At 47.9% G+C, this 27,337-nt stretch overlaps 1 long non-coding RNA gene across 1 annotated transcript in view; it reads right to left on the minus strand.

The window, feature by feature from the left end:
* Window positions 1–1,722: 1,722 nt before the first annotated feature.
* The window catches only part of LOC114082296 (uncharacterized), a 53,356-nt gene continuing 27,741 nt past the window's right edge, over window positions 1,723–27,337 (minus strand). Inside the window, exons 16-24 of the long non-coding RNA XR_011705063.1 lie at window positions 26,774–26,993; window positions 24,884–25,103; window positions 23,098–23,211; window positions 21,205–21,318; window positions 20,451–20,522; window positions 12,315–12,505; window positions 11,645–11,695; window positions 5,134–10,581; window positions 1,723–3,563 (exon numbers count right to left, since the gene is read on the minus strand). This is a non-coding gene — a long non-coding RNA (uncharacterized lncRNA). The remainder of the gene's footprint in view (window positions 3,564–5,133; window positions 10,582–11,644; window positions 11,696–12,314; window positions 12,506–20,450; window positions 20,523–21,204; window positions 21,319–23,097; window positions 23,212–24,883; window positions 25,104–26,773; window positions 26,994–27,337) is intronic.

Genomic DNA, 27,337 nt, shown 5'->3' on the forward strand with positions numbered 1-27,337 from the left:
TCCCTTTTTCTTTTTTCTTTTCTTTGTACTTTTCTCCCTCCTTCTCTTCCCCTCCCAACCTCCCAAGCATTACTACTTCTACTACATATAATTTACTAAATGCAAATAGGTGAATGTTTCTAGGCTTTTTATAGTCCTCCTAAGTACCTACCCCCAAATACTCCTGTCTACTCTCCTGTTAATATCCCCCTTCATTAGAGCTCTCCTCCAAAGTAGCTAAGGTATACTAACCCCCATATCCTCACATCTTTCCCCCTAAAGATAAAGTCCTACGACCAAATGTGAGTGTTCTTTCCCTATTCATAAAGCTTCTGCTGCTATCACCACTCATGGATTCATAGGATGCCTCAGTCATTGCCATAAAACTTTAGCTCCAAACAAGAAACTCATCTTACTGCAATGGTACACCAAGATGCAAGTCATTAGGGTTGACAAGGGACTCCAGGAGAGTGGGGAGTTGAAGCTCCAAACCTCAGTGCTTGTGTTTCAAAGAAAGAAAAGTTAAAGGCAGACCCAAAAAGCCATGCAGGAGAGCTTCATTATAAGTAAAAGTAGAGTAAGGCTCAAACACAGAGCACTCCTGAGTGGGTCTTCTCCCAGCCGAGAACAACAAATGGAACAATGCTGTCTCCAAATGGATTGGTGTTTTAGGGGTGCCCTGAGAGCTGGGGTCCACCTTCAGCACTATTTGACAATCAGGGTTCAACTCCTTCATGTCAGGTGGTAGAGTTTTGGGCCCTAGTTGGTCCTTTCCAGAACTGTCATGGTGTCCACCTAGGGAGGGGAGTGTTATTTACGAGTCAATCCTATGTTAATGTGAGAATTGGGATACCTGTGGCCATCAATTCTAGCTTTACAATGACCTCAACTGACCCTGTCAAGAGTTAGGAATAGCCCCCATTAAACCTTTGATGTATTTCTTATTTGGCTCCTTTTGTTCTCTTTATTTGTATACTTGTTGTTTTCCTGCATTATCTGAGTACCTACTTGCCTTAAAATTAATTTAAAGAAAACCTTAAAAGTAACTTAAGGAAAACCCATGACCTTGCCCTGATATTGGCTTGCATTTCACTTCTCACTACTCACTGCTACCTAACATCTCCCACTCTTTGAAACTGCAGGCTGCATGGCAGATGAACAGCAGTCCCCCTGCCTTCCACAGGGACCATACAGGAAAGCAGGTAGAGAGAGGGTGGGGGCAGTCTCATAGACAGCTTTGGCAGGGTGCCCCACTCCTCACGCTGTAGTCCAACCAGACTTAGTTAAACTTCATAAATTTCATCACAGATCTTCAACAGCCCCATGGCACATTGGGCAAATATTCTCACAGATGAGAGATTAAAGCAGAGCACAGCAGTCAAGGTGCCCCAGTGTAAGCAAGTAAGGGGGCAGGAATGCAGGTCCCACCCCCTAGGTCAGGGCTCCTATCTACTGGGTGTCAAAGAACCAGGCACACATGGGCACTTCCCTGGTCAGGCACCACGCTGTGGCTTCACCAGACCGAGGTTCTAATGGAGTTGATGTCTGCTGCAAAGCTTTAATTCAACATGTAAACTTTTAAAAACAGGAAAGCATGAATTCTAATCACCAAAATATCCCCTTTACTAACAATGTTACTGTACAAAATTCTGATGTCTTTTTCAGATTTAAAAAAAATGTAATCACATCATTAAATATTATTACAGCATAATATTAGAAACAACCCCAAATGCAAACATGACATTCAATTTCTCACAAAACATGTTTATTCAGATGTATCATTTCTATACTTTACAGGGTATATCATAGCAATACAATATATGTATACAAGTTTCATCATGCAACACTGAATCTCCCCCCAGGAGGTCACTATAGTGTAATCTCCCTTTAGTTTTTTGTGATTAATATCTTTGGATAGAATTCATACTGTGGCAGAGTCAGAGAGACTGTCTCTGAGTGTCCTTCAAGAATGGGGACATTCTAGCATTTCAAGCAGGTATTGATGTAGGACAGAGGAGGATGGAAATGTGGAAGAACAAGGTTTATTTAAGCTGGTGTAATCCAGAGGGGCTAATGCCAAAAAATCCCTGGACCCCAGGTATGGAAGTTCTCTGTGATTTCTACTCAGTGAATGGTTACACAACACAATGGTTAACATAATAGCTATTTTTATTCCATGTTCTTAGATTGGACAGAGGTTTCACAAGATTTTACTAAGAAAAGAGAAAGAGTAACTTTTGTACATCAACAAGCTTGATTGCAGACATAACTTTTTTTTTAAGTTGTAGATGGGCACAATACCTTATTTTTATGTGGTGTAAGAATCAAACCCAGTGCCTCACACCTGCTAGGTAAGTGTTCTACCACTGAGCCACAACCCCAGCCCTGCAGACCTAAGTTTTACAAGAAAGACAAACCTGACCTTTACAATAAAGAGGAGCTAAACCACAATGAGCTCTCTAGAAATCCTGTTGACTTTAAAAAAAAAAAAAAAATCTTGTTTACTAGGAGAAAGGCTTATATGTTACAATTAAGGTGGGGATCTTTTGGACACTACATCATTTGGAGTATTTGTGGTACATAGTTACCCCCTCTGATGCTCATTATTTAACCCTTTAAATAAAAAAAATCATTATCGTCTAGGCTTAACATTTTATATAATGCCATAATCTTAATTTCTCTCTCTGTTACTCCCTCCCCACCCCAATAGCTGCTTCTGTAGTTGACCCAATGTTTCATTGTAAAAGGGAGACAAACATGAAAGCAATAAACAATAGCATAATCCATACTATGTCAATTAAACTTTTCAATCCACCAAGAATAGAAAAACCATCCTCCAAAGAGTGAGCTTGGTTCCCAAGCCTTAATGCCCTTTCAGGTTTGAACTAGTACATGTGCTAGTTGGCTTTTTTTTTTTTCAATTTAATTAATAAGTTTAAATTTTATACAAGAAAAATGTATATATTTTTATGACCATTAAAGTATCCAGACTTCCTTTTAAGCCTTAGTCCTTTATGAATTTTTTTCAATTAGTTATATATAACAGCAGAATGCATTTTGACTATTAAACACAAATGGAGGCAACTTTTCATTTCTTGGTTAGAAACAGTGCACAGTCACCCCATTCCTGCAATCATACATGTACATAGATTAATACAATCCACCTCATTCCACCATCCTTTCCACTCCCATATCCCCTCCCCTCCCACACTCCCCTCTGCCCAATCCAAAGTCCCTCCCATCTTCCCTTGCCCCGCCACCCATTATGGGTTAGCTATGTGTTTGGTGGTTGTCAGTCCTGTAGTAAAGACCAAGGAGAGGACTGTGTATATGACAGAAGTAAGGGGTGGCAATGCACCACAGTATGAGAGCCCTCTTACAGGATGAAACAGTCCATTTGTCCTGTTGCTTAGTTTATTTTCCTCCTTGCATTGATCAGCCAGCCCTCAAGTGGCTGAAGCAGGGCTGCTGTTTCCTCAAGCTTTGGTGTGTGCAGGCTAGCCAGCTTCCAGGGTGACCAGAGCAGGGATAGTGTCCTTCTGATCCTCAAGCTTCTCTGGTGATTCCTTCTTCCTGATGGTCAGCTGAAGGGGAGCAAAAGAATGTATATGAGATTCTATTACAGACAGTCTAAAAACAAACCAAAAAGAACAAAATATTACATAATACATCATGTATATGTGTGCGAGTATATATATGTGTATGTGTGTGTGTGTGTGTGTGTGTGTGTGTGTGTGTGTATACACACACACACATACATTTGGTGATGCTGTAAAGAGGAGTAAAAAAGTTGTGGACACTGCTCCCTGTGTGTGCGGCAGAGGTGGGGGATATCCTGGAAAGTTTGAACTACATAGATTTATCTCAATGTAACTTTAAACAAATTTGAAAACAGCTTTTAATTCCATGAGCCTGACCCAACATTTCATGCTTTGGTTTATGACCTTCCATATATTATTATTTCCTCTAAAAACATGATGTAAATTTCAACTCCCTACCTCACAGGTCAGTTGTCATCCAAAGGTGCACTTCTAGGTGTGTCACCTTTAGTCTGAGAATATATTTCTGCATGGAAATATTGCTGAATGCCTACCTAGCTCCCAAGGTGAGGTAGTGCAGAACAACTTGATTTGCCCATGGCTTATTGTCGGGAGCTGCCTTGGATGCAGACGCCTTTAAGCCCTGATGCACCGGGTTCTGAACAATTACTGCATTCAGTCTGGCAGGGCAGTGCCAGGTTGCAGTAATGTGGCATCACCCCAGCTCAGATAACAAGGCATGGCTCCAGGTGTAGGCATCACCCAATGGGGTTGAGTTACACTCATCTGTTCCCTTGTATTCTGACCCCTTTGCCCTTTTTTGGATAAAATGTTCTATGGAAACTCCCCTTGTGTGTCTCCTATGTAAAAATAAAGAATTCCAGTGGCTCTATGTCTTTCCATGGGCCCTTACGTTTACAGAGCCACCCCCGGATTATTGAAAAGGTACTTCTGTGTGGTTGTGTGCCTTCTTTGTCATTTTCTTAAGTTATTGGAATAGTCAGATTTATGAACCACGCATTAGGTCTCCAGCTATGACAGATGGTGATAGCTTATCATCCTCACCATCTTTGTTTTACCAGATGCAAAACCAAGGTTGTACCTAGTTCTGGACCCTGGACAAGGTCACCCAGTTAAAAGGGATGTGAATTCAGCTCTACCAACTCTGATGCCTTTACCTCTCCCCACACTACCCTTTGCAAGACAAAACTAGGTAACATATTTTTCCTTTCTTGATAATCTCATGGAAGAAGCCAATGTCAGACTAAGTTTGGTAGTTCTAGGAGGGTATTTTCCCAAGAGGGGGCTTTTCCCCAAGTCCAGGTGGGTGGAGTCTGTCCAGTCTGGCTCATACCACTGCCCAGAGCCCAAGAGCCCAGATGGCTTTCTCTGGAAACCAGAGTCCCCTTCAGAGAGGAGTGTGAGGGTGAGTTAGGAAGCTGCTTCCAGGCTGGACTCCCAGAGCAGCCAGAGATCCCTCTCCAGCTTGCCCCACAGGGTCAAGGTCCAGAGGAGGCCAGTAGCTCCACCTCTGCCCCCTCACCAGCAGGCTGGACCCACCTAGCCCCGCCCACTGCCTGCTGTGAGGACTGCAACCTTTGTTTAAAGTACTCACTTATTTTCCTTGGATGAGTTCCCTGAGTCAGCACAACTCCTGCTCAAGGGCCCAGAAGGACTGGTGGGTGGTCCTGGGGGAGAAAAGGCAGGCAGCAAGCGGTGGGCACTGATGAGGCGACTGGGATGGAGACTGCCCAACTTCCCAGCTTCTGTGGTCTTGGGCAGCACAGCAGCATCTTTGGGATGGAATCACTGAAGAGGCCTCATGGAGTGGTAGCATCTGGTGGCAGCAGCAGCAACATGTAGCTGCTTCAGGCGTAGGGCATCAGGCGAGGGAGGTCCGGAGTTGAGAGTTGGCATGGGGGTGGCAACAGCTGAGGTGTTGGCATCCAGCTGCAGTTTGGGAGATCCCTTGCTGCATACTCACAGTGGCGGTGGCAGCAGAAGAGTCCAGAAGCTGCTGTGGTGACAACAGAGGGATGTTGCCATGATCATTTCTGTCCTGCAGTGCCACAGGAGTCTGACTGCAGTGGGTGAAGTGGGCATCCAGTGCTGCGTATCGCTGTCTTGCGTCCATGATGGAGTCTGGTGGTGGCAGCAGCAACATGCAGCTTCATCCGGGAGCCGGCATGGGGCACTGGAGTCAGGCATCATGGCGGGGGATGAAGGGCATTGACGTTGGGCCCTTGGTGGGCAGCATCATAGTCCAGCTGGGGTTTGGGAGTTTGGTTGCTGCACGGTGGCGGCAGCACCAGTAGAGTCTGGAAACGGGGCTGAGGACACAGAGGCGTCCAGTGGTGAGCATCTTCATCCTGCTGGGGTAACAGGAATCCTGCTGCAGTGGCATCTGGCGACCATGTGGGGAGTCCGGTGGCTACAGTGAAGAGCTCCAGGCTGGTGGCGGCAGCGAGGGCGCAGGGCAGTGAGCCTCAGAGTGGAAGGGCGACGAGAGGCTGGAATGGCCTCTGCAGTGGCTTTTCCAGGCCCTGGGTCTTGGTCCTGGCTGAGCGGCCTGTTCAGGAAGCAGCACGAAGGGGGTGGCAATACCCAGGCAGCTGCTGAGGACCTTAGGCTGCCCACACCTGCCTCGCCTGGCACTGGCCATGAGCCCGCCGGGTGGCTGCTCGCCCCATCCCCGATGTGGCCTCTGCAGGGGAACTAGGCCATCTGCCAGGTGGGGCAGCCTTGGGAGAGGACCCCCACCTTCCTAAGAGACATCCCACCTGGGCTGTGGGGGGAGAGAGCAGAGGAACTAGGACCTCTTCATCCTCAAAGTGCATTTCTGATTGGAAGCATTTCCTCTCAGAACTGGAACAGGACAAGGATGCCCTCTCTCACCTTCTACTCTACATAGTCCCTGATACTCTAGCCAGAGTTTAAACTATACTGCTGTTTAAACTCCACTACAGCTTAGACTACACGACAGAGCTGTAGATGAAAGAAATCAAAGGGATGGGAATAGGGGAAGAAGAACTCAAACTATCCCTATTTGCTGATGACATGATTCTACACATAGAGGATCCAAAAAAACTCCACCAGAAAACTTCTAATATTAACAAATTCAGCAATGTCACAGGATATGAAATCAATATTCATAAATCAAATGCATTTCTATCTATTAGTGATGAACCCTCTGAAAGAGAAATTAGGAAAACTATCCCATTCACAATAGCCTCAAAAATGAAATATTTGGGTATAAATTTAACAAAAGAGATGAAAGACCTATACAATGAAAACTAAAGAAAGAAATTGAAAAGACTTTCAAAGATGGCGGACCAGAGGGAAGCAGCATCTGTGTTGCTCTGTGACCCAGATCTCTCCTAGTAGGAATTCTGCATCTCTTGAGAGTGTTAGAGGCCCCTGTACAGCTTCTCTCTACAGAAATGACCAGCGCTGTGACCTCGCGCAGGACTCAGGGCCTCAGTGTCCGAGCAGGACCCAAAGCCAAAGTTGCAGTTCACTTAAGACTTGGCCAGCGCCTTAGCAGAACCGCCTACCAACACATCTGCAGACCGCCGAGACTCGCTCCACTCCCACGCAGGTCACTCAGCTGCTACCTCCCCACAGCACAAGGCCATCGGTTCCCCTGACATCACCAGACACCCGGCTCTGGAAGCACACCGACTACATCTTGGAAAGCATCCCTTGCCATTTTGAGGTGGGCGTGGCTATCGGATCCCTCCCCTTTTGAGCAGGTACCTGATTCCAATTCCTCCCTCATGGAATTAATATTGTCAAAATGGCCACACTATCAAAAACCTTATACAGATTTAATGTGATTCCAATTAAAATCCCAATAACATTCCTCATAGAAATAGAAAAAGTAATCATGAAATTCATTTGGAAAAATAGACACAGAGAAATCCTTATTGACAAAGCAATCCTTAGCAAAAAGAGTGAAGTAGGAGACATCACAATATCAAACCTTAAACTACTACAGATCTGTAGTAACAAAAACGGCATGCTATTGGCACCAAAATACACATGTAGACCAATGGTACAAAATAGAAGATACAGAGAAAAACCCACATAAATGTAGTTATCTCATTCTTGACAAAGGTGCCGAAAACATACATTAGCTAAAGGATAGCCTCTTCAACAATGGTGCTGGGGAAACTGTAAATCCATATGTAGCAGACTGAAATTAAACCACGATCTCTCACCTTGCACAAACACTCAAAGTAGATCAAGGACCTAGGAATTAGACCAGAGACCCTGTACTTAAGAAATAAAATCAAGAATTAATAATGGGATGGATTCAAACTTAAAAGCTTCTTCTCAGCAAAGGAAACAATAATATGAAGAGAGAGCTCACAGAGTGGGAGAACATCTTTACTACACGCACATTAGATAAAACACTAATTTCCAGGATATATAAAAAACTCAAAAACGTCAACATCCAAAGAATAAATACCCCAATCAATAAATGGGCTAAGGAAATGGGCAGACACTTCACAGAAGAAGATACACAGTCGATCAACAAATATATGAAAATATGTTCAACTTCACCAGAAATTAGAGAAATGCAAATCAAAACTACTCTAAGACCATCTTACTCCAGCCAGAATGGCAGTTAACAAGAATACAAGCAACAATAAATGTTGGTGAGGATGTGGGGGGGAAAGGTATACTCATACATTGCTAGTGGCATTGCAAATTGGTGCAACCACTCTGGAAAGCAGTATGGAGCTTCCTCAAAAAACATGGAATGGAACCTCCATTTGACCCAGAAATTCCACTCCTCAATCTATACCCAAAAGACTTAAAATCAGCATACTAGAGTGATGCAGCCACATCAATGTTTATAGCAGCTCAAGTCACAGTAGGTAAACTGTGGAACCAACCTAGAAGTCCTTCAAGAGCTAAATCGATAAAGAAAATGTGGTATATGTGCACAACGGAATCAGCTTTAAAAGAGAATACAATTATGACACTTGCAGGTAAGTGGATGGAGTTGGAGAATATTATGTAAATGAAAAAAGCTAATCCTCAAAAACAACAGGCTGAATGTTCTCCCTGATAAGTGGATGCTGATCCATAATGAGGGGGGCAAGGGAAGAATGGAGGAACTTGGGGCAAAGGGGAAGGATAGGAGGGACAGGCATGGGGTAGGAAAGAGGGTGGAATGAGAGGGATATCATTACCCTAGGTACATGCAGGACTGCACATATGGTGCAACTCTACATCGTGTTCTACCAGAGAAATGAAAAGCTGTGCGCCATTTCTGAACAATGAACCAAAGTGAATTCTGCTGTTATGTACAACTAATTAGAGCTAATTAATTTTTTTAAAGTACATTTCTGTGTCTAAGGGTGGCAGAAGACCAAGACCAAGGACAGCACGTCTTGGGGTTCCCTCTGCCATCTATGCCCTCCACCCTTGTCCAGCCCCAGGGATGCGCTTTGAGGGGGAGGACTTGTAGCCCCACCCCCCACTGCCTCTGCTCTCAGTGGCCACAGCCCAGGAGATGTCGCTGGGGAGGGTGGGTGTCCTCTCCAAAGGCTGCCCCGGCTGGCAGCGGGCCTACTCCCCCCGCAGAGGCCGCAACCCAGGGAGGGACAGGGCGAATCCGGGGTGGGGCGAGCTGCCACCCGGGGGGCTCAGGGCCGGTGCCAGGCGCCGCCTGCGTGGGCAGCATAAGGTCCTCAGAGGCTGTGTGGGTACCGCCGCCTGCCGTGTCCTGCTTCCTGAGCAGGCAGGCCCTGCCAGGAGCAAGACAAGTGGCCTGGGGCAGCCACAGCACAGGGCACCCCATCCTCTGGTCGCCCTCTGACTCTGAGGCCCGCTGCCCTACGCTGTCGCTGTCGCCACAGCCAGCGCTCCACACTGTGGCCACTGGAGTCCCGACCTGGCCACCAGAAATGCTGCCAACACCTCCACTGCACTGGAAGCAGACTCCCGCCACCGCCAATGGATGAGGATGCTCCTATTTGGACGCCTATTTCCATGCAGCCACCGATTCAACTGGACTCCCCAAAGGGCCTTAGGGCGCCTAGGCTCCCTGATGAACACCCTGCCCACAGAGGGATGCCGCTGGTTGCTGGGAACCTCCAATGTGGAACATTGAGGGTGGCTGCTGTTCACTTCCACACTGCAACTGGACTCCTCCACAGGTGGCGCCTACACCTCCAGGCTTGGGGAGGGTGTGGGCACCCCATTTTATCTGTGCCACCTGTTCATCCTGCCAGGGGATTAATTCACTAATTGGCTTTAGGCTCTCATAACAGGATCATTTCCCCTCTAAACCTTCTTGCATTGTCTCACCCATGAGCTTTTGGGGGACACCGAGAAACTCAACCATATCGTGTCTTCATCAGATAGCTTAGCCAGATCTTCTTCACGACTTGCTGTAGCTTCTACATCAGCACTTGCTGCTTCACCCTGCACTTGTCTTATATGGAGATGGGCCTCTTGCCTCCAACATCCTGAACCAAATTCCGCCACCTTCAGACTTCTTCTGGAGCTTTCTCCCTTCTCTTGGCATCAGAAAAATCTAATGTTTTGGCCTTATCTGGATGCGGTTTTGGCTTAAGGGAATGTGGCTTGTTTCATCTGTTCTCCAGACTATGAAAACTTTATCCCTATCAGCTGTTTTGCTTTCTTATCATTCACCTATGCCCTGGAGCAGCACTTTAATTTTCCTTATGAACATTTCCCTTGCATTCTTATTGGGACTAACTATTCAAGAGGCACAGCTTTTTTTTTTTCTTTCTTTCTTTCTTAAATAGTTTTAGATCAACAGCATGCCTTTCTTTGTTTAGTTGTTTTTTTTTTTTTTTTTTTTTTTTTTTTTTTTGTAGTGCTAAGGATTGAACTCAGTGCCTCATACATTCTAGGCAAGCACTCTGCCACTGAGCTACAGCCCAGCCCAAGGCACAGCTTTCTATTTGGAATGCAAAACTTGGAACTCTTCCTTTTTTTCCAACTGTTCAGTCCATTACAGAGTAATTAACTGGTCTAACTTCAATATTGTTTCTTAGGGAATGAGAAGAAGGTGAGTCATGATCTGTGGAGCAATAAGAAGACACATATTAAGTTTGCTGTCTTATATGAACAGGGTTTGTAGTGTCACATGACATCTAACCTAGTTAACGTCACAGAACACAGTAGGGGATAAAATGCCCTGAAATCCTCACCACCCTTTAGGCAGTCATCTCGGCTCCATGCACAGGGGCCCCACAGGACCCCTGTGCTCTAAGGGCGCTCTCCATCTTCAGCTACTCAGTGCTGGGGGTGGCACAGCCTGGTGAATGGATTGAGCACTATTGTGTCAACATAAATGTTTGTTACTAAAATACTTACAATGCCATCCCAGACATTTAAAAAAAAACCACCATCACAAAAAATAAAATAGACAGTTTTAGTGGGAGGAGGCGGATAGCTGTGGTGGGGCATCTGGCACAATGCGCAGGTGCTCACATGTGGGAGGTGCCCTCAAGGACTTTAGAACTAGGGCAGCGAGAAAACATTCTAGGAGAAGTGGAGGCTTCTGGTCTAATCGTTTCTTGACCCCCTGCCTCTGGCATTTGTGTGTGTGTGAATTTTATGTAGCTGCCAGGGAAGATGGCTGACTTTGAAAGAATGGGATGGCAGCTTGGGTCACCACCTGTACCAACTGGAAGATAATGATGTAAAGGGCCTCTCCTTCAGCTGGAACCTCCCAAGGCCCCCTGCATGGGGAGCTTCCCAGAGAGTGTCCAAGCAGGTCACATGCAGCAGAGCAAAGGGGGCAAAACTGTGAGGCACATGTGTGGGTAGGATTCTCCCCTCACTTTCTGTCCAGTCTCTATACAAAAAAGCATGGGCAATCCAGGCTGGGATTGGCTGTGCTGGAAAGGGATCCTCACAGGGCCTGGCTCTGAGGCTCCAGCCACGCCTCTCTTCCTTGGGTACCCAGAATCCCACCACAGCTTGCTTTGTTCCTTCTACAGAGTAAGCCCCAGACCTCTGTCCTCTGCTGGGAAACAACAGGGTAGACCCTGAGGTCTGCCCAGCCATCCTCTACAACAGCCCCCCAAGTGACCACTCTCGAGACAGCAGCCCTCCCTCTTGGCCCAAAGACCACTCACTTCTTGTCTTGAAGGTACTCCTCCTCAACATATGGCTGGAGGCGTCCATACCTAGAGAATACCAGGAGGCTGTGACCTCTAATATCCTGTGTCCCTCATCTGTCGAGATGCCTGGTGGACTTGACTAACTTACTGACAATAACGGGAGCTCAGGAGGGCTGGGAGAGTTTGTCTGCACGGATTCCTAAATGATAGGCCAAGTGCCTGCCAAAGGTAGGTGCTTCATATATATTTGAGCCATGAATGAACCCACCCACCTGCTGCCTGGCTACCTCAGGGCCAGGACCCTCTCAGTTGACCCCAGGGGTCCCTGTTCTGTCTACAGGCAGGTTGGAACCCTCCCAGATGCAACCCACAGACTCCTTCCCAAATGTGGAAACTGCTTTTCCTGAGGCCTCAGAAGAGTGAGGTCTGAGGCAGAGAACTTCCTCTCAGGGAGGGGACAGGCCCCCAGGGAAAGGCCAGAGCCATCGCCAGCCTGTGTCCCAGGACCACTCTGAGGCAAACACTCCTAGGGCTCATCCTACTTGGATTTCTAAACACCCAGGCAGAGTTCTCCTCTGAAAAACCCTACTTTCCTCAGAGCTGACGGAGGTTCAGAGTGATGCCCGGCATTCCCAACACCAGGCCAGGAGATGGCCATGGGCCAGGGCTTGGAGGTCATACACACCTTTTACCCAGCAGCTCCAGAGCCTTCTGGGTACTGGCCAAATCTTGGTACAAATACAAAACCCCATGGACATAGGGGGTGTTCCCCTGCTGCAGGGCAGGCACCAGGCCATCCTCGAGCTCCCAGAGAAGTACTGTGAGGGTTTCCACAAGACAGGACACATCCACTGATGAGCCTTGGTCATCTTCTCCCTAGGATGGGCAATCAAAGAGGGACATTTCAACAGGAAAACGGTAGCCATTTGCAAAAGGAATCACTGCCATACGTCAGGGGAAATCAAAATATTTTCCCTCCATATTCTCAGGAGACATCACACACACACACACACACACACACACACACACACAAACCTGGTGAGATCTGGCACTTTTGAAAGGGGAATCTGAATGTGGGTTAAACTATGGACACCTGTGGTGCCCTGTCCTGTCTCACTTCTGGTCTCCTTGGGAAAAATTGCCAGAGTCGTTGGGACACAGCGCTGACCCAGCACCTCCACACTCAGGAAAAGCCCTGAGGCTTAAGCACCCACAGATCTGTAGACAACAAGAACTCATGGCTCTGGGCTTGCTGTCTCAACACCAGTGAGCAGACTGGGACTGTGAGTTCCATGGCCAAGGAAGTGAGGTCACTGTCTCAGGAAGTCCTTTGCTGAGTCCCTTTCTTACACAAGATGGTTCCAATGGCCCACTGGGCTGCAGTCTTCCCATGACATAGGCACAGGTGGACCCAGTTACACCAACACACCCTGGATCAGGCCCTCAGACAGGCCCGGGTGTAGCCAGCTCCCTTGGTTTGGGGAGGCAGAGCTTGGTTGAGACCCTTCCCCTTCTTGTGGGTATGTGTGTGGCCCTGAGGAAGTCATTGTGCCTTGCAGGGCCTCCATAGCTTCTCAACATGTTCCCAGGGGTCATTCTAGCATCTGCTTTAGAGGTTGTCATCAGGGACATGTGCCCACACATACATGGACTCCCTGAGAAACCCTAATCCAGGAGTCATGCGTCTCTAATGCACAAATATACAGATAACATGACATAGCAAGTTAAGGGACAAAGGATGACATCCAACTTTACCATGACCTGAGTCCCACAGTGACAGAGGGAAAGTCAGCTCCTCTCTTGGCCATGGTCCCCACTCTGCACCACTGGAGGGTTATTTTCAGAGATAGCCTCCCCTTTGCCATAGAATTCTAATTTCTGTGCAAAATCAAATTGCCCCAATGTCTCTTCCGATCGTATGATGGGGTACACTACAGGGGATTTCAAACACCACAGCATCCTGTGCCCAAAGCCTGTAGCTCCCTCCTCTCTCAGTGGATCCACATCAGCATCTGGTTTCTAAGAAACAGAAATCAACAAGCCTCATGGGGTATCACTTCCAAGTTTGAGTCACGGGAAGTCTAACTTAGTCTGGCTCCACAGGCCCACAGCAGAGGGCACTGCTGAAATTCCAGAGGTTTGTGGGGAAAGTTGGTGGGGCAGCAGGCAGAGACCTGAGGACCCCATGAAATGGCAAGGAGCTGGCATTTCTGTGCCTCTGTTTCTACACGCCTCCCATAGGTGAAAATGCTAGGGCTAAAAAATTCACTGATGCACAAAACATATAAGAAGCAAGGATGGTGTGGAATGGCCAAGAATTTCTTCCATAGCATGGCCACGACCACGGAAACGGACTTCTCTAGCTCCATGTCTTTAGGGAAAGGCAAAGCCACTTCCTTTTGTTTTGTGTGCAGTTTAAAGCAACAGTTTCCTCCTATTCTTCCAACTAAACTTTGGAGGCAAGATCCCAGTAGTATGAACAAAGAAGCATCTCAGAGGCAATAGTACTCAATAGCTGAGGCTACTGGAGCAGAGAGACAGACAATTCAGCTTTGAGGTCTGGAAAGGGAATAGGAGACCAGTCCCTGCAGGGGACACTCACAAACCTAATGCATGTTCACTGAGTGCCCTGTGCACACTGTTGAATGGAACATGAGGAGCTGATGTCTTTCCATCTCCTAAGGAACTTCCAGATTTAGCTAGCCATCCCAGGAGACTCAGGACCATCATCCTTGTGCACACAGAGCTAAGTGGCTGCTCATTACCTTCCCACCAAAGGTGAGAGGCAGGTGATGCTAAGTTCTTTGAACTGATACTGAATTGAAAAATATTTTAATTGTATATGCTCTCCTGAAAATACCAGTAAATTCATCAGCTTCAAATTACTATAAGAAAGAACTAAAGGGGAGAAGATATGTTAAGCAAAGTAAAGATATGACAAGAATTCAACTTCCAAATGACCTAAATGCACTTGCAGCTTCTGTGCTATTTCCTGTTGCTTATAATACATAGCAGGTTTCATATGTGCTGATGGTGCCTTACAGGCTCCTGGCCTAACAGGAGAGGCTTTTCACACTAGAGCAGCTTCACCAAGCATCTGGATTTACACAGCTGCAAATTTTGAAAAGTAACACTAAATGATATCTCTCAAGATAAAGATGTCTGCTCAAAAACAAATATTAAAACTAGATAAAATTCTACTAGAATACAAAAATGTAGAAACTACGATGACATAACAAAATATTTATTAAACTCTAAGCATGTTATTTATTGACCCCCAAACAAATATTCCTACAGCATTTCTAAAAGACATCATCCTTATTCTTCCTTGAATTGCTTCTATCCATCAGAAAGATGTCATGTTCTTAAGGCTGGTTGATTTATTCCCTTCAAATGTGAATAAAAACCCAAATCTCAAAATTACACAAAACCATTTATAAGAAGGGAAAATGTCCTTCATCCAATTCACAATGCAGCTGAAAAAAATCCCAATAAAACCAGAAACAGCCTATGAGAAGGTTTCATAAGAATTGCAATTAGCTATAGAATGATATACAGAAACCAGTTTTTTAAACACTTGAAAGTGCTCCTCAGCCACATCAGAAGCAACTAAGATATTTATTTACCACCTAATAACTCAATTTCCACAAGGAAAAAAAAAATCTTCCTCATGCTAAACACGATAGATGAAGGAAATGCAGTGTCAAAGAACAGCTCTCTTTGGTCATCAGCTCTGGCTTCCCAGTTCACACTGAGGTTGACTTTCATCTTGCCCACATGGACCAGGACACTTAATTAACACACAGTCAGGGAGCCTGCCCTAGAAGGCTACTACTCCCCAGAGACTAGTACATGTGCTCCTTTGGCTTTCCTGACACTAACAGGTTATGAACATCCTTTCTTCTTAAAGAATAGGCTGATGGGGCTGGGGTTTGGGTCAGTGGTAGAGTGCTTACCTAGCATGTGTGAGGCACTGGGCTCAATTTTCAGCACCACATATAAATAAATAAAATAAAGGTCCATTGACAACTAAAAGCAATATTAAAAAAAAAAAAGAATAGGCTGGTGAACACAGCACATCAGCTGTTTCATGTGAGTACTGATATCTATTAGTTGTTGATAGCTGTCCCATTCCCAGGGTTACCTGCTATTAAAAGGCAAGCTCACTGGGGAAGCACTGAGGACTCCTATCATAGCCTCCTGCTGAAAACCACTATTGAACTCCTGCTTCAATCCTAAGCCTGCTGCTTCCCCAAACACAAGTCTATTGCATGATTTTACAAAGAGGGGGAACTGATGGAAATCACTGAGGGGCTGGAACACCTGAAGAAGGTCAGCCTGGCCAGTGACTAGGTCCTCTTCCAATCTGACCTCTTTGGAACAATTTGGAAGAAAATAATTTCTAGACAAGTCACTTGATAACAAATTTATAGTTTCATATTTGAAAGCACCACCAACGAAAGCTTTAGTTACCAGTCAAGATATGCAGTTCATGAGTGTGTCATTATGAGAAGTAACCAAGAAAAGGGTTGTGGCTGAACTCGGACCATAGAGAACCTTCAGTGATCCACAGTGGCATTGGGCAGGGGGAGAGGTAGGGTCAATATGGGTAAATTCAATGCTCAGGACAATATTAAGAAGACTGTTAGATTAATTCAAACTATAATCCCCAGCCCTTTACAATAACAAACCATCCATTTAAGATCCACTCTCCCTCCTCCTGGCCATTTCCTAACAAAAGTACTAAGAGGCTCAGATCTGGCCAAAATGAAAGGCCCAGCAGGGCTTGGAGGCACACACCCGTAGTCCAAGCATTGGGGAAGATGGGACAGGAAAATATGGAGTTCAAAACTAGCCTCAGCAAGCTAGAGAGGTCTGAAGCAACTTAGCTAGACTCTGTCTCTAAATAAACATATTTAAAAAAAAAAAGTCTGAGGATGTGTCTTAGTGGTTAAGAACCCCAGGTTCAATATCTGGTATAAAAATAAATAAATGAATGACTCATCAAATTTTCAGTCCTCCGGATGGTTCTGTATTTTCAGCAGTGCCCATCAGGAACCATGGCGATGAGGTTACCTTCTAGAAAGCCAATCACATTATATATTCCCACATCCAATACTGCTCAAAAACCTGTTCCCCTGGTTTGGATTCATCTCAATGAAATGCCTGACTGTGCCAGCAATGCTCCTGTGCAACAACTGTGAAGCACTTGACAACTACTACACTCAAGGCAGGCAAGGCTGGCATCCTGCACCTTTGGGTTCAAAGGCTGGAGAGTCCAGGTTCTGGCAGGGACTGCCCTGGCTTATTCTCCTTTGTGGGACTTTCCAGGACTTGGGCACCATGGGTCCAGCTTAGGACCTGCTAAGACACCCTAGCTATGGGTGCTTCTAATTTTACTGCCATCTCCAAAGTCATCCGAAGCAGAAACCCCTACGATCAATGCAGGGGACCAACACCATTTCCAGAAAGGCCACCTGCACTTGAAAGTCCATGCTGTGGAATCACTGGCTTCTACGACTACAGACCTCCCTCCAGATGTGATACTGGCCTTTGGAGCACTGAGCATCTGCTCCAAAAGAAGAGAAACTCCAAGCCCAGACAGCAAGCCTGGAGCATGAAAACCTGCAGCACCTCTAACCAGAATACCTCCAGTGACCAAGGGACAAAAGACAAGCAGCAAACATGAGCAGGGAGTCACCAATGCCCCTCCATTTAATGCTTGACACAAAGGCCACCCAAGCAGAAATCGAGGGGCCAGCACCACCCCAGAAAGACCAACTTGCATGACTATGCCCTTGGCAGTGTCCTCAGTGGAACCTGAGAGCAGAGAACCTGGGAGCAGCCTGTGGGTAATGAGCATCTCCTTTCTAAGAGGAGGGACCCTCGAGCACCAGACAGACCTATGAGGCAAGCTTGGGCCTGACTCTCTGTGGCCCCCACCACCAGAGTATTTCCATGGTGACCAAGTTACACAGGACAAACAGCAACCATGATCTTGGAGCCACCTAGGCCCCTCCTTTCAGTGCCATCCCCAAAGGGCCCACCCAAGCAGAAATGCCCAAGTTGGCCTCGGGGCACCAGCACCACCATGAGCAAGGCTGCATCTAGGTGCACATCTGTGCTGGCCTCTCAACCTGGCAGCTCAGCTGGACCAGCCACCAGACCATCCTCTTCCAGGTCAGGACCCACTCCTGTGGGGTCCAAGAGAAAACTCTTTTGCTAAGATGACATCCACCTTCTCCCACATGGGACCTGGTGGCAGACTGCTTAGATGCATAGCACAGGTCTCACCCTGACCTCTGTGATCCTAGGGCAAAGTGGAGGCTCAGAGACATGATGTCCCCTTCCCTCTCACTTCCTGGCAGCTTTGCCCTCAGAGTTGGGTAGCAGGAGGCTTTCATTTTACTTGGCTCTCTGGTCAGGCTCCTCACTACTACAGAGGCCCTGTCCTGGCTCTCTGGTTTCCTTGTTGTTTGAGCATCTGGGAGTTCTCTGTCCTTAGGCCATTTGCTTGGATGGGGAAATTTGAAATTGGCTTGTGGGCCAGATAATGAGAAGGGATATGAGGTGCACAGAGGAACCACAATGTTTGGAAGGTCTCCTTCATAATATGTAAGTATAGGAAATATTAAGCCCAGACTACTCACTAGAAAGAATTTTCACAGAGTGCTCTGCTTATAGCTATAAATCTGTGACCAAGAAAAAATTATTTTCCCACTCTAACAGAGCATGGCCTCTGTATGGGCCAGAATCAAGAGAAAAATGGCCTTTAAGGAGGTCACTGAATTATTAGTCTTATGCAAATAGAATTGTTTTGTCAAAGACCAGGAAAATGGGATGAAATACGTAATTTGTTTATTCTACATAAATAAGCCTGTTCTAGACTCCTGGTGGGAAGACCTCCAGAAGCCTCTGCCACCTGGTGGGGGAGAGTGGAGAGCCACAGGGTGGGGTGGGTGAGCTGAGCCAGTGAGGTGCATGGGCTGCAGTCCTTCAGGGACCCTCAGTTGACCTTCACAAGAGAATCACAGAGGACAGGGTGGCTGAATCAGGAAGGCTGAAGGGATTTTCAGGTAACTTTAAAATAAATCTCACTGTGGGGAAGTGGGGCAAAGAGGAGGTGAGTCAGATGCCCCTTGGCTACCACTGGACAAAGGGGAGTGAGCAGAGGAAGGGTGTGCCACCCTGCCTGCCTCAAGGTCACCTGGGGTATGGAGCTGGGGCAGAGGCCTTCACAGGCCCACATTCCCAGCTACCTAGACCACTGGACCTTGAACCCAGATTCCTGAAGGTGACAGGAGCCAGGGGCTCACCTCCTGCCAGGTACCATCCTGCATGTTCCAGCTGCTACCAGCAACTCAGCTTTCAAGCTCCAACCAGGTCATCACCCCCTTATAGAAGCTTCCCAGACTTTTTATACCCCACGTGGGGACCATGTGGTGCCCCATCCATGTTCTACTAACACCTCTTCTTGTTACTTGTCACAAGAACCCAAACTGTCATTCAGTCGCTCAGTGTTTCTCCAGTGTCCCCTGCATGCCAAGTGACATAGAAAGACATAAACTAATCCATGTGAATGAATAGACAGTGACAACCTGAGGCCAGTTCTCTACAGCAAAAATCCTTGGTCCTCTGAGAACAAATAACCAAAAACCAGGCCTGACAGGGTAGTAGAGAGTGCAGGGAGGGCTTCCTCAAGGGGGTGATGGCCCAAGATCTGAAATAGAAGTAGAAATTACTTCTCTGGGCCTCAGTTTCTCCAGCTCTAAAGCAGGGAGATCCTGTGTGTCACCCACCACTGCCCCTACAGAGCCGACCTGGAGTTCAAGTTAAGACAGATGTGGGGACAAGGTGCAGGGAAAAGAGCTACATGGAAATGGCCAGCAGCTTTGAGCTTTTTGTCTTGTTATGGGCGAGGCAGGGAGGAGGTGAGAGCTGGGAGGGGTGGAATAGGGCCAGTGGAGGTGGTGAGAAGGGAGGGTTTGGGGAAGTTCAAGGCACAGACTCAAAGACAGTTGGAGGATGGAGCAGGGAGGGGTGGTGTCTCCCTGCCAGACCTGGCTCGTTCCATGGTGTGGCCCAACCTTCTTTTCCTTCTGAATCCTGTCCCCCTCCATCCCTGTACCCCCAGCTGCTCACAGGTCATTCCTCTGCCTGACCCACACACTCCCGCTGCCTGGCCTTGCTCATGCAGTCCCCTCACTCGATCCCCTCCCTCTCCTATTGGTCTCCCCCTCTGGACGAATTCCCCAGCCACACCCATCTCTTCATTCTTCTCTGAGCCCCCCACCCCAACTTGATGGGTCCCCCCCTTCCAAGCTCCCGGCATCAGGCCTCCCCTGCAGGGTTCTGCACATGAGGCTCTGGAGCCAGATTTCCAGAATTCCAGTCCCAGCTCTTCCAGGCAGGACCTTGACTAACTCATAATTCATGTCCTTTCCCAGAGCCTCACCTTTACCACCAGGGAAATGGGTGATATGATTCCCTCTGTAAATATATGCAGCCTGGTTCATGGAGGTATTGATGCTCCGAGGTGGAATTCAGGGTTCCTGTAAGGGGGCGCCTTTTGGCACTTAAAGGAGTGGCCCTCGTGGCTCCAAGAACAGAGTTGGTTTTTGTCCCCTGTAAAGTGACCACTATAGGGATGGTCTAGTTAGTGGTGCTGAATATGTCGAAGCCCCATTTACCCTGTAAATGCTGTCTCATGCTTCTCTTTCCTTCACTTGGGGAGGAGATGAACAGAACCCCAAAGACAGATATGAGATCCGGGAGCTAGTTTGGGCTCCCAGGTTCCTGGATTGCATGGGGACAAACTTACAAGTCAAGGTGGCCTTTCCGAGGGTGGTGATGGTTCCTCCCAGGAGAGCTTCAGGGGTTCTGCACGGTCAGGCTTTGGGGGATGGCATGAATTGCACAAACATCAGTGGTTGCTTGCCCTGGTTTGTATTTTGCCTTCTCTCCCTTGGTCCTCATGGTGGTGCTGTGCCTAGGGGCAGGCCCTGGAGCTGTTCTATCCCAAACTTGCCCCATGGTGTTCTCTGGTTTTGGGGGTCCCTCTACTTTTTTAGCAGATGCACATTTCTGCCATGGGAGATGGAAGAACTGGGGACAACTCTGTCCTCCAAGTTGCAATTGAGGCAACTGACACTGGCAGCATTAAGGGGGATGAATCTTGGTTGTCCCATGCTGACTGGGGCTGCCTGTTCTTGGGACAAACACTGTTCACAGTCCCTGGCCTCTGAGTAGCAGCTGCAGACGCTGATGGACTAGTTACTCCAGTGGACTTGCAGCCTGGCTGCCAGCAGAATGTGTGTGGGTGCTGGCATGGGCCCCCACGGTGGGATTTCTACGTCTGTCAGCACCAAGGGCTGAGTGGGTTGGGCTGCCCAGGCTGGGGGGCCTGCTATCAATGGTGGGAATGGAGCTACCCCTGGACCTGGAGATCCCAGGTGTCCAAACTACTGACAGCTGGCAGAGGTGGGGGCTCTGGGCTTCTTCCTGTCAGAAACCCCAGGTGGGATGCTGGCTCCAGGGATGAGGGGCTTCTTCCCTCGGGGAGCGTGTTTAGGTACCTTTCAAGACGGCAGACTGAGGAATCAGACCAGAGACTCTGCGTCTAATAGAAGATAAAGTTGGTCCTCATCTTCATCTTGTGGGGGCAGGCCCCAAAATCCTTAATAAGACTCCTATAGCACAAGAGTTAAAACCAAGAATCAACAAATGGGACGAATTCAAACTGAAAAAGTTTTTTCTCAGCAAAAGAAATAATATGCGAGGTGAATAGGGAGCCTACATCCTGGGAACCAATTTTTACCCCTCAAACATCAGATAGAGCTCTAATCTCTAGAGTGTACAAAGAACTCAAAAAGTTAAACAACAAAAAAGCAGATAACCCAATCAACAAATGGGACAAGGACTTGGACAGAAACTTCTCAGAAGAGGACATACAATCAATTAACAAATACATGAAAAAATGCTCACCATCTCTAGCAATCAGAGAAATGCAAATCAAAACCACCCTAAGATACCATCTCACTCCAGTCAGAAAGGCAGCCATTATGAAGTCAAACAACAATAAGGGCTGGCGAGGATGGGGGGGGGGGGGGGGAAGGTACACTCATACATTCCTGGTGGGACTGCAAATTGGTGCAGCCAATTTGGAAAGCAGTATGGAGATTCCTTGGAAAGCTGGGAATGGAACCACCATTTGACCCAGCTATTCTCCTTCTTGGATTATACCCAAAAGACCTAAGAAGAGCATACTACAGGGACACAGCCACATCAATGTTTACAGCAGCACAATTCACAATAGCTAGAATGGGGAACCAACCCAGATGCCCTTCAATAGATGAATGGATTAAAAAATGTGGCATTTATACACAACGAAATATTACTCAGCACTAAAAAATAACAAGATCATGGCATTTGCAGGGAAATGGATGGCAAAGAAGGCCCAGTGTGAGAAGGTGGCTGTAGGCAGAGCGGGACAGCCATTGCCAAGGAAGAAATGCTCATCCATGGGGAATACGGGTAGGCCACAGAAATGAAAGTTTCCTTTGCCGTCACATCAATAGGGGGACCTCTGAGGCTGCCACCACTTCTGGAACTGGCCTGTCCAGTCACCACTGAGGACCTGAACTGGGAGAAACAGAAAGCTCCGCAGCACATCCACTGCCTTCTGATGGGTGAGTCCCAGGCCATCTGGGACAGCTATACCATGCCCCCCAACCCCAGCCCATGTGTGGGCCCCTCTACCTGGGGAGGGGCCAAGCCTCTGGCACCAGTGGGCCTCAGCCAGACCTTGCCTTACCACCCCAGCACTGCCTCCCCGCCCAAAGTGGGTGGGCGCTGCTCTCTCCTCCCAGAGACACCCTCCTACCTCCAAACTTTGTGTCCCCCTCTTCCACAGCCTGCCAACTGTTCCTTGGCCCTTCCTCCCAGGCCCTCTCCCAGCACTTTGGCAGGCTTGGCTCTGCCAGCCAGGGGCTCCCTTGGGGGGCCACCCTCATGAACACCATTATGACTTCACAGTCCCCCTCCCCCACATCTGGGGCCTCCATCTGACTCCAGTAGGAACTTCCTACTCTCTCACCAGGGCCCAAAGCCCAACAGTACTCACAGGGCCTCAGCAGTAGACAGCTCCAGTCTGCCACCTTTTTTTTAAATTTTTACTTATTTCTTTTAGTCATACATGACAGAATGTGTGTGGGTGCTGACATGGGCCCCCACGGTGGGATTTCTACGTCTGTCAGCACCAAGGGCTGAGTGGGTTGGGCTGCCCAGGCTGGGGGGCCTGCTATCAATGGTGGGAATGGAGCTACCCCTGGACCTGGAGATCCCAGGTGTCCAAACTACTGACAGCTGGCAGAGGTGGGGGCTCTGGGCTTCTTCCTGTCAGAAACCCCAGGTGGGATGCTGGCTCCAGGGATGAGGGGCTTCTTCCCTCGGGGAGCGTGTTTAGGTACCTTTCAAGACGGCAGACTGAGGAATCAGACCAGAGACTCTGCGTCTAATAGAAGATAAAGTTGGTCCTCATCTTCATCTCGTGGGGGCAGGCCCCAAATTCCTTAATAAGACTCCTATAGCACAAGAGTTAAAACCAAGAATCAACAAATGGGACGAATTCAAACTGAAAAAGTTTTTTCTCAGCAAGAGAAATAATATGCGAGGTGAATAGGGAGCCTACATCCTGGGAACCAATTTTTACCCCTCAAACATCAGATAGAGCTCTAATCTCTAGAGTGTACAAAGAACTCAAAAAGTTAAACAACAAAAAAGCAGATAACCCAATCAACAAATGGGACAAGGACTTGGACAGAAACTTCTCAGAAGAGGACATACAATCAATTAACAAATACATGAAAAAATGCTCACCATCTCTAGCAATCAGAGAAATGCAAATCAAAACCACCCTAAGATACCATCTCACTCCAGTCAGAAAGGCAGCCATTATGAAGTCAAACAACAATAAGTGCTGGTGAGGATTGGGGGGGGGGGGAAGGTACACTCATACATTGCTGGTGGGACTGCAAATTGGTGCAGCCAATTTGGAAAGCAGTATGGAGATTCCTTGGAAAGCTGGGAATGGAACCACCATTTGACCCAGCTATTCTCCTTCTTGGATTATACCCAAAAGACCTAAGAAGAGCATACTACAGGGACACAGCCACATCAATGTTTACAGCAGCACAATTCACAATAGCTAGAATGGGGAACCAACCTAGATGCCCTTCAATAGATGAATGGATTAAAAAATGTGGCATTTATACACAACGAAATATTACTCAGCACTAAAAAATAACAAGATCATGGCATTTGCAGGGAAACGGATGGCAAAGAAGGCCCAGTGTGAGAAGGTGGCTGTAGGCAGAGCGGGACAGCCATTGCCAAGGAAGAAATGCTCATCCATGGGGAATACGGGTAGGCCACAGAAATGAAAGTTTCCTTTGCCGTCACATCAATAGGGGGACCTCTGAGGCTGCCACCACTTCTGGAACTGGCCTGTCCAGTCACCACTGAGGACCTGAACTGGGAGAAACAGAAAGCTCCGCAGCACATCCACTGCCTTCTGATGGGTGAGTCCCAGGCCATCTGGGACAGCTATACCATGCCCCCCAACCCCAGCCCATGTGTGGGCCCCTCTACCTGGGGAGGGGCCAAGCCTCTGGCACCAGTGGGCCTCAGCCAGATCTTGCCTTACCACCCCAGCACTGCCTCCCCGCCCAAAGTGGGTGGGCGCTGCTCTCTCCTCCCAGAGACACCCTCCTACCTCCAAACTTTTGTGTCCCCCTCTTCCACAGCCTGCCAACTGTTCCTTGGCCCTTCCTCCCAGGCCCTCTCCCAGCACTTTGGCAGGCTTGGCTCTGCCAGCCAGGGGCTCCCTTGGGGGGCCACCCTCATGAACACCATTATGACTTCACAGTCCCCCTTCCCCCACATCTGGGGCCTCCATCTGACTCCAGTAGGAACTTCCTACTCTCTCACCAGGGCCCAAAGCCCAACAGTACTCACAGGGCCTCAGCAGTAGACAGCTCCAGTCTGCCACCTTTTTTTTAAATTTTTACTTATTTCTTTTAGTCATACATGACAGAATGTGTGTGGGTGCTGACATGGGCCCCCACGGTGGGATTTCTACGTCTGTCAGCACCAAGGGCTGAGTGGGTTGGGCTGCCCAGGCTGGGGGGCCTGCTATCAATGGTGGGAATGGAGCTACCCCTGGACCTGGAGATCCCAGGTGTCCAAACTACTGACAGCTGGCAGAGGTGGGGGCTCTGGGCTTCTTCCTGTCAGAAACCCCAGGTGGGATGCTGGCTCCAGGGATGAGGGGCTTCTTCCCTCGGGGAGCGTGTTTAGGTACCTTTCAAGACGGCAGACTGAGGAATCAGACCAGAGACTCTGCGTCTAATAGAAGATAAAGTTGGTCCTCATCTTCATCTCGTGGGGGCAGGCCCCAAATTCCTTAATAAGACTCCTATAGCACAAGAGTTAAAACCAAGAATCAACAAATGGGACGAATTCAAACTGAAAAAGTTTTTTCTCAGCAAGAGAAATAATATGCGAGGTGAATAGGGAGCCTACATCCTGGGAACCAATTTTTACCCCTCAAACATCAGATAGAGCTCTAATCTCTAGAGTGTACAAAGAACTCAAAAAGTTAAACAACAAAAAAGCAGATAACCCAATCAACAAATGGGACAAGGACTTGGACAGAAACTTCTCAGAAGAGGACATACAATCAATTAACAAATACATGAAAAAATGCTCACCATCTCTAGCAATCAGAGAAATGCAAATCAAAACCACCCTAAGATACCATCTCACTCCAGTCAGAAAGGCAGCCATTATGAAGTCAAACAACAATAAGTGCTGGCGAGGATGGGGGGGGGGGGAAAGGTACACTCATACATTGCTGGTGGGACTGCAAATTGGTGCAGCCAATTTGGAAAGCAGTATGGAGATTCCTTGGAAAGCTGGGAATGGAACCACCATTTGACCCAGCTATTCTCCTTCTTGGATTATACCCAAAAGACCTAAGAAGAGCATACTACAGGGACACAGCCACATCAATGTTTACAGCAGCACAATTCACAATAGCTAGAATGGGGAACCAACCTAGATGCCCTTCAATAGATGAATGGATTAAAAAATGTGGCATTTATACACAACGAAATATTACTCAGCACTAAAAAATAACAAGATCATGGCATTTGCAGGGAAACGGATGGCAAAGAAGGCCCAGTGTGAGAAGGTGGCTGTAGGCAGAGCGGGACAGCCATTGCCAAGGAAGAAATGCTCATCCATGGGGAATACGGGTAGGCCACAGAAATGAAAGTTTCCTTTGCCGTCACATCAATAGGGGGACCTCTGAGGCTGCCACCACTTCTGGAACTGGCCTGTCCAGTCACCACTGAGGACCTGAACTGGGAGAAACAGAAAGCTCCGCAGCACATCCACTGCCTTCTGATGGGTGAGTCCCAGGCCATCTGGGACAGCAATACCATGCCCCCCAACCCCAGCCCATGTGTGGGCCCCTCTACCTGGGGAGGGGCCAAGCCTCTGGCACCAGTGGGCCTCAGCCAGACCTTGCCTTACCACCCCAGCACTGCCTCCCCGCCCAAAGTGGGTGGGCGCTGCTCTCTCCTCCCAGAGACACCCTCCTACCTCCAAACTTTGTGTCCCCCTCTTCCACAGCCTGCCAACTGTTCCTTGGCCCTTCCTCCCAGGCCCTCTCCCAGCACTTTGGCAGGCTTGGCTCTGCCAGCCAGGGGCTCCCTTGGGGGGCCACCCTCATGAACACCATTATGACGTCACAGTCCCCCTCCCCCACATCTGGGGCCTCCATCTGACTCCAGTAGGAACTTCCTACTCTCTCACCAGGGCCCAAAGCCCAACAGTACTCACAGGGCCTCAGCAGTAGACAGCTCCAGTCTGCCACCTTTTTTTTTAATTTTTACTTATTTCTTTTAGTCATACATGACAGAATGTGTGTGGGTGCTGACATGGGCCCCCACGGTGGGATTTCTACGTCTGTCAGCACCAAGGGCTGAGTGGGTTGGGCTGCCCAGGCTGGGGGGCCTGCTATCAATGGTGGGAATGGAGCTACCCCTGGACCTGGAGATCCCAGGTGTCCAAACTACTGACAGCTGGCAGAGGTGGGGGCTCTGGGCTTCTTCCTGTCAGAAACCCCAGGTGGGATGCTGGCTCCAGGGATGAGGGGCTTCTTCCCTCGGGGAGCGTGTTTAGGTACCTTTCAAGACGGCAGACTGAGGAATCAGACCAGAGACTCTGCGTCTAATAGAAGATAAAGTTGGTCCTCATCTTCATCTCGTGGGGGCAGGCCCCAAATTCCTTAATAAGACTCCTATAGCACAAGAGTTAAAACCAAGAATCAACAAATGGGACGAATTCAAACTGAAAAAGTTTTTTCTCAGCAAGAGAAATAATATGCGAGGTGAATAGGGAGCCTACATCCTGGGAACCAATTTTTACCCCTCAAACATCAGATAGAGCTCTAATCTCTAGAGTGTACAAAGAACTCAAAAAGTTAAACAACAAAAAAGCAGATAACCCAATCAACAAATGGGACAAGGACTTGGACAGAAACTTCTCAGAAGAGGACATACAATCAATTAACAAATACATGAAAAAATGCTCACCATCTCTAGCAATCAGAGAAATGCAAATCAAAACCACCCTAAGATACCA

The sequence above is a fragment of the Marmota flaviventris genome, chromosome 17 (genome assembly GCF_047511675.1).
Source record: "Marmota flaviventris isolate mMarFla1 chromosome 17, mMarFla1.hap1, whole genome shotgun sequence".
In the NCBI taxonomy this organism is placed as follows: Eukaryota; Metazoa; Chordata; class Mammalia; order Rodentia; family Sciuridae; genus Marmota; species Marmota flaviventris.